Raw genomic sequence first — 8,558 nt, 5'->3', positions numbered from 1 at the left:
CCAAGGAACACTTGCTGCTACAAAAATTTAGCTTCCACTTCAAAATATCTAATAAGAACAAAATTATTTCTTTGTATAAAAGGGCCTTGGTCACTGTAGTTCAAAAATAAAGGCCGTACCTACTTGCGAGACACTTTATCATTAAGACTGATTACTATATATTCTGCATTACTACAGCTAACCATTTATATATATTACACAACTCTTGTAAGATAATTAAACTATATTTTTGACATATCATGTGATAAAATAAATGAAATGCTTAAAAACATCACGATACTCTAAATAAAAAATTAAGTTGTCAAAACCATCAAGTGTCTCAACAAGCCTACACATACTTTATCGTATACATGGCTAATAAAAGGCATCTCTTTTCTGGTCACCTCTCTTGGCAGAGAAGCCTCTTCCATCTCTTTTCTGCAAATGTCACTTTCTTTTTCTTTTTCCCTGGCCTGACAATAAATTATCATGGGACAGACCATATTATTCACCAAAAAGAATCTCAGAGAAATAAATATCCTTACATACAACACCACAAATAAGTGATTTAACATAAATGTAGTAATATACTTATCAAAATTTTGCGAAGATTCTTTCTAGTGATGATTGAATAAGGGGTATATCTAAAAACAAAATGAGTACGAATTATAACTTAGTAAAATATAAGTTTGATAAACATTGATTTATCTACTACCAATAAAAGCATTCTTGCTAGGTATAAGATCAAACATAAAATACAGGAAGAGGAGAAAAAAAAATGTGTGGTCTTTATATGTGGTGGGAAGGGGTACATAGACATGTCAACCGTTAATGCTGATACTTCTTCAAAGATTAGTGAGGTTGGAATTGCATCTTGACTTGTTTTACACTAGAGCTGAAGCAATGTACTATCAGAATCAAGTTTATGATGAATACTGCACATATTAGAACAACAAAGAATTAGTAAGTTGAAGTGAAATACTAATAGTGAATGATTACAGGCCATTACATCAAAGGGTGGTTGTTTTGTTGAAGCTCCAGTTTCAGGGAGCAAAAAGCCAGCTGAAGATGGCCAACTAGTAATATATATACTATTATTTAGCTGTTTAATGGAACAACACAGCTTATTATCTTTGGTTTGCTGCACAACATGGAGCTTGTGAAAAGCAACAAGCCTTGGATTCTTATTAGACTTGGAGGCCTTGAATATGTGTTCCTTGAAGTAATTGAGTTCTGCTATGCTCTCCTTAATGTCATCCATAGCTCTATGCTTGCTTTCCTTTTTAGGAGCCTTTTTGCTCTTGGAAACCGACGAACACACAATGTCTTGACACTGCTGACATCAACTAGTACATGTGAAAAAAGACTAGCAAGATTCGGCATGTATTTCTTCAAAAATTGAAAATCCACGTAGACTGAATTTCCCGCTAGTAATGGTGTATATGTGCCAATGTTTCTCTTGACAAATTCAATAGCCTGTTTCTCAGCTTCTTCTTCAGTGACCATACTCTTAAGCAATTTGTCAAGACATCTATAAATGGCCTATTTATTTAAAACCTCTCATTCGCCCTATCACCAACATAATATATTAAAAAAAGATGCATACCCAGCATTTTGTGTAATTCCTTGCACACGCTGCTTATAAAAGTGCACCTTGCCAGTATTTTTTGGCTTCCCTAAGCATCTAAACTTGGTTTGACAACTAAGACAGAGAAAAGAGAGCACAGCTCTATAAAATCAATAATTCATTGATGACCATAAACACCATCTGTAAAGCAGATGTGCAGCAGAACAAATTCTTAAAATGGACTGACCTTGGCGTTCTCCAAGTATCTTATAGCTTCTTCCTGAGAAGAAGAATTCATAAACAATTGTATGCAACAAAGCCCAGCTGCCACATGATCCTTCTTTGTCACCTCATCATCATGCAATCTAAAAATACACAGGATGGAGACATGGCATTAGTATATACAGAAAATGGAAGCAAATCGACTAGGGCAGCCTATCAGAGAATATGATCAAATTCTGGAGTGAAGCCTGTGGAAAAACAGAAAGATTGAGCTTCTTGAGGTTTACCAAAGCACCTAAACTAAGAAACCAGGTAATAAAGTTAACATTAAAGAGAAAACAAAAGGAGAATCTGCTTTAGAAATTTAATAAAGTTAAATAAACAGAAGACTAGAGAGATGACGGATATTACCTCAAGACATCTATAAATGGCGTAATTATTTAAAACCTCTCATTCGCCCTATCGCCAACATAATATATTAAAAAAAGATGCATACCCAGCAGGTTACTGACCTTATTATTATGAGGTTATGAAATCCTATTTCTCACTTCTCTCTGTTCCATTCCCTCTTCTTCTCTCTATTCTCTAATCCCCCTTTCCCCTTCTAATGCTTTTCTTAGTGAAGGCAGTCCCCTCATTCCAGTGATATTTGCTTGTACACTGATTTCTTAAAATTTAGTGCAACATATGACTTCCTAATTTATCGTTTTCCTCTGAATCCGAGCCAAGTTAAGTAAATAGGTACCCATCTATCCACATACAAAAAATCAAACTTCAATTCATTCTTATGACAAATCAATTCATAAATCAAAACTCAGTATTCGGATGTTAAGAATTAAATAGAGAGGAGACGGCAGCGACAGAAATAAAAGAGGAGAATTTACCAGAGTGGTCTGATAGCGACGAAGGGGAGAACCAAGAGCAACGAGATGCAGCGCCAGGCGAGGGCTGCAAGCGACAATTCTTTTTTCTGAAAAGGACGGACGAGGCGAGATGTTTGAGGGCTTGCGGTGACGATTCCTTGTTTGATAAAAAGAGTGACCAAAAGATTTTTTTATAAAAATAGAAGAAAAATTGTAATCCAAAACCCAAACAGATTGGAACTCCAATTAAAGATTATGGTATCAAAGTTTGAAAAAGAAAAATTAATCAATTATGCTCAACTTGCTCATATGCGGAAAAGTGAATATATATATATATATCCTAATTACAATAATATTTGTTTATTCATTCATGCTATACTTACACAAAACTTGATTGTTCAATTTAGGGTGGGCATAAAATCCGAAAAACCGAATTCCGAATCGAACCGAATTAATTTGGTATTTCGGTTTCGGTTTTTTCGGTATTTCGATTTATTTCGGTATAAAAATTTCGGTATTTCGGTAATTCGGTACGGTATACGGTATTGAATTTTTGATATTTCGATATTTCGGTATACCGAAATACCGAAATAGTTTATAAATTGAGACAGTAATTGATGCTTGCAATTATGTTTATTTGAAAATATTTGATCTTTTCTTTGTACTCATTTTGTTTGGTCTTCCTTAATAGCACTAGTACACAATATTACTCATCTTTTAACAAGTACCAAAATTTAAATAATGTAGTGATTGAGTAATAATAATAGCAATAAAACTAATATATTAATTGTGAAATACATTTTTCTATTCTTCTTCATGATATTTGACGGAGCAAAGGTTCTAACATTTACCAAAAGCACTACAACACAAATAAACGTTCTACTTATTGAACACTCCACCAACTACACCAGACAAAACCTATACCTTTGTTGTGCTCCATGAAGTAGAAAATGGTTTAAACCGAAACCATACCGAACCAAAATAAGAAATACCGAACCGTACCGAAATACTTTGGTATGGTATTTGGTATACACAGTTAATAAACCGAATACCGAACCGAAATTCTTAAATACCGAACCGAAATACTGAATGCCCACCCCTAGTTCAATTTGATTCAATTTTTACCTAAAAAGCAACTAAATCAACTACGCTGTTATGAAATAAAAGCAATTTAGTAAAACATGAACAAGAAATAGAGATAGAGAGGAAGAGATTTTCTTCTTCAATTGTGTGTATTTTTCTATCTATTACAAGGCCTTTATATAAACATGAATTGTGAAGAAAATATGTCATGGAATATGTCATTTAACATAGAAAATATGTCATTAAGCATTTGACATGAAGATCATGGAGGAAGAGTAGACATTCACCATAATATGATATTTATCATAACACTCACCCTTGGATGTCCATAAATAATGTGCCTCGTTAAAACCTTATTAGGAAAAAAAAACCTATGGGAAAAAAAATCCTAATGAAGGAAAAAGAGTACACATATACGCCTTTTGGTTGCCTCGTTAAAAACCTTGCAAGAAAAACCCGGTGGGACAAAACCTTGTAAGGAAAAAAGAGTACACCGCGTATTAACTCCCCCTGATGAGAGCATCAGTTCACATCCTTCAGCCTTCGCATCCCAATTTTGTACACCAGTTTCTTGAAGGTTGACGTTAGTAGAGATTTGGTGAACAAATCAACCATATTATCACTTGAACGAATCTGTTGCACATTGATATCACCATTCTTTTGAAGATCATGTGTGAAAAATAACTTTGGTAAAATGTGCTTTGTCTTATCTCCTTTTATGAATCATCTCTTCAATTGGGCTATGCATGCTGCATTGTCTTCATACAAAATTATGGGTAGTTTGTCACACTTCAAACTACATTTGTCTTGGATAAGATATATTATAGACCTCAACCAGATACATTCTCGATTTGCTTCATGAATAGAAATTATCTCAGCATGATTAGAAAAAGTAGCCACGATTGATTGCTTAGTCGATCGCCAAGATATGATAGTGCCTCCACATGTAAACACATAACATGTTTGAGATCAAGTCTTGTGTGTGTCAGATAAATACTTTACATCGGCACAACCAACAAGATCGGGATTGCAATCATTGCCATAAAATAAGCCCATATTGGTAGTTCCTTTTAGATAACACAATATGTGTTTGATTTCACTCCAATGTCTCCTTGTAGGAGCAGAGCTATATCTTGTTAAGACATTAACTGAAAATGTTATGTCACGCCTTTTAGTGTTAGCAAGATACATTAGTGCATCAATTGCACTAAGATATGGTACTTCAGGACCAACAAGTTCTTCATTATTTTCATGAGGTCGGAATGAATCTTTATTTATATCGAGTGATCTCACAACTATCGGGGTACTAAATGGATGTGCTTTATCCATATAAAATCGCTTTAAAATCTTTTCAGTGTATGCTGATTGATTGATAAAAATTTCATCTTTCATATACTCAATTTGTAGACCAAGACAAAATTTTGTCTTTCCAAGATCGTTCATTTCAAATTCTTTCTTTAAATAGTTTACTGTTTTAGGAAGCTACCTGGGAGTTGTAATGATATTTGAATCAACATACACAAAGATTATAACAAATTCAAATCCAGATCTTTTTACAAAGATACAAGGACAAATTGAATCATTCTTGTACCCTTCTTTCAATAGGTACTCACACAGGCAATTATACCATATGTGCCTTGATTGTTTCAATCCGTATAAGGATTTTTGAAGCTTTATTTAATAGATTTCTTGGAAACATTAATTTGCTTCAGAACAATTTTAATCCTTCAATGATTTCCATTATACGCATATCAAGTTTTCATGTATTGCCAGATTAAAACTTGAAATAATTATATCCACCGTAAGAGAACATGTCTCCATATAATCAATGTGAGGATATTTACTAATTTTCTTGTGTCACAAGTCGTCTTTATGTCTATCGACATGAAATTTTTGCACAAGAACACATTTATACCTCCATTGGCTTTATACTTTCAGGTGTTGGGACTATCCGCCCAACTTCACATTTTTTCAAGTGAAGTCAATTTTCATTGCGTATTTTTCATTTGGCCAATCATTTATTTGTCCAAATTTCATGATAGATTTGAGCTCAAGATCCTTGTCAATATTAATAATATTGAGCGCTACATTATGTTAACAATATCGTCGATGATCATTTTATATCGGTTCAATTATTACACAATAAAGACATAACTTATTGAGATCTCTTTATCTCATTATTTTTAGGTATCTAAGCCTCTCACATGAGGTCTTACGAAGTGTTATGGTGCTCTTCTAGAGCACTTGCCTCCTTATTATGACCATTTTGCCCCTCTACTTCTTCAAGGAGTTTTATCTTTGGAACCGATTGGTCTGTTATGCTTCATGCGTGCCATAGACTCTGTCCTTCATGGACTTTATTCTATTTGGAGCATTAATAACTGAAATATGATATTTAGCTTTGGGTCAGCAAATGCGCCTGGCAATAATTTATAAATTAATTATCACTTGAACTTCAAGTTCATATTTTCTTGTACGAGGATCTATATGTATTAATAATAATTCATTTCACGTATCACTTTCTCAGCTATCCATTTTCTCCCCCTAATGTTGGGATCACCAACACATTCCCAACCTTCTTTGGGAACCCATCTTTGTGCATTGTGGTGGCATAATTAAATTATATAGTACATTCATATTTCTATATAGAAATTATTTGGTTCCTGACCCTGAACCGATTGTGATAGGGAGAAATTTTCATAACTTGGCTAGATGCGTACAAATGCTGGTGTATATTAAATAATACATCTCATACCAAATTTCATTTTTGGGAGTTTTGTTCTCATAACCAATGATTTAGCTATAATTGGAGGCATACAATTTCTGCTAAACCAACTTGGATTTAAACCAGTATTATCATGATAAATCATCATAATTTATATTCTGGAATTGTGCTCTAATAATTTGAGCAAGCAATCTTGCAAAAATCAAACTGCAAGTTGATAACAAATGCACATGTGACTGTAAGCACGTGATTTTTGCCCTATATGAGAATTACTCTCAAAAAATTCAAAAATAAAATAATTTTTCTTGGTGTGCAATTTTTGTGATATTTTGTGTAACTATTTGTATTTTATTTGTGCATGTTTATTTGTTAAATTAATATAAAAAATACAAAAAATATGTCGCATTTGCATTTAGGATTTGGTCCTACAATTGTTAGTAATTAAGTTTGTTTTACAAAAATTAAAAAATTACAAAAATAGGCATCTTTTGCATTTTTAGCATTTAATGTCCAAATATACAATTTTATGCTTAATTGCTACTTAATTATGCGTTAATTGTTATTGGGAATTAATTTGAGCTTTTATAACTTAACTTAGTTCTTAATAATAATTTAAGTATTTTATAATTTAGTTCTAGAAAAAATAAAAGAAGAAAGAGAGCAAAAATACAAAGAAAAATCGGATTGGGCCATTTCTTCAAATTTCAACCCTAAGCCCAAACAATTGTCCAATCTTCCCTACGACCCGGTCCATTTCACACCGGGTCAACCCGGTCCATAACCCAACAACCTATTATCTTGCATTTCAAAAAATAAAACAAAAGAAAACAAAAAAAAATAAAAAAAACCCTAAAAACGTTACTAACTACCCCCCCTTCTCTATCTCTCTTCTTCTTCTTCCTCAAGCACCCAAACGACCCCCAACCTCCAGCAGCCATGGCTGCCCCCCCTTACACCCCAACCATGGCTTCCCCTCCATCTTCACGTCTTCATCTTCTCCGTCGACGTCGTCCATGGTTTCTCCGTTGCTTCATCTTCTTCGTCAAACCTCCGTTATGCGCGCTGCTGCCTTCCCCGCTGCGTTTCAGCTAGTTTCTGCTCCTTCTGTTACGTCCAGCCATGGACGAGCTTCATCGTCACCTTGATGATGCGTCGTCCATGGCTTCCCCTACTGCTGCATCGTCCAAACAAGCCGCTACTGATGCTGTCGTTGTTGCGCCGCTGCTGCTGCCTGTCGCCGCCGCTGCTGCCACGATGCTGCTTCTTTTCCTCCTTCCGGTCACGTCGAGTTGCTGCTGTGTTGAGTCGTCACTGCTGCTCACGTTTTCGCCATGGCCACGCTGCTGTGGCTGCTTTCATCTTCTTCATACAAGCGAACCAAACAAACCCCAGCTGCTTCGGTTTCATCGCGTCTGTCACATTGAACTACTGCTACTTCGTTTGCTTCAGTTGCTTCTTAGGTTCGTGTTCATCGTCGATCGGTCGTTGTTGTCGTTTCATTTCCGGTTAGTTGGTTTTTGAGTTTTATTTTTTGTCCATATTTCGTTTTTATATTTCTCGAAGTTAAAATTGTTAAATATTTGATTCTTGTTTTGTTTGTTCATCGTTTGAATTAATTTTTAGTTTGTTCATGTGTTTTGTTAATTTAATTTTCAGATTCAAATGGGAAATTAATTAGTTATTTTTCACGTTTATTTCATGTTAATTTTATTCATTTTTTGTAAAAAGGAATTGTTAGTTGAATGTTTGTTAGATTCAAATTGAAGTTTAAATTAATTATTTCTTCAACCCCCACTTTCCAACCGAGAGGTTGTGAGTTCGAGTCTCCCCAAGAGAAAGGTGGGAAGTTCTTGGAGGGAAGGATGCCGGGGGTCTATTTAGAAACAGTCTCTCTACCCTAGGGTAGGGGTAAGGTCTGCGTACACACTACTCTCCCCAGACCCCACTAAGTGGGATTATACTGGGTTGTTGTTGTTGTTGTTGTTGTTGTTGTTGTTGTTGCTGTTGTTATTGCTTCAATTTGTTTCATGTGTTTTATGTATTTTCAGAAATTGTTAACATTGTTTTAATCATGTGAATCCGTCATGTTTTGTTGTTTAAAATAAGATTCATTCATGTT

General features: G+C 34.6%; 1 long non-coding RNA gene across 2 annotated transcripts; it reads right to left on the bottom strand.

The window, feature by feature from the left end:
- Window positions 1–280: 280 nt before the first annotated feature.
- LOC107808607 (uncharacterized) lies at window positions 281–2,919 on the bottom strand. Of its 2 annotated transcripts, XR_012707708.1 has the most exons (3): window positions 2,653–2,906; window positions 1,794–1,911; window positions 281–452 (listed from the first exon to the last, which is right to left on the bottom strand). It is a non-coding gene; the product is annotated as an uncharacterized LOC107808607 (long non-coding RNA). The 2 variants fall into 2 exon arrangements; XR_001653186.2 differs by lacking the exon at window positions 281–452 and having other exon boundaries at window positions 940–1,911; window positions 2,653–2,919.
- Between the last annotated feature and the right edge of the window lie 5,639 nt (window positions 2,920–8,558).

Source organism: Nicotiana tabacum, chromosome 3 (genome assembly GCF_000715075.1).
Source record: "Nicotiana tabacum cultivar K326 chromosome 3, ASM71507v2, whole genome shotgun sequence".
Lineage (NCBI taxonomy): Eukaryota > Viridiplantae > Streptophyta > Magnoliopsida > Solanales > Solanaceae > Nicotiana > Nicotiana tabacum.
The sequence above is the reverse complement of the archived record's forward strand: the minus strand, read 5'-3'. Positions and strand labels throughout refer to the sequence as shown.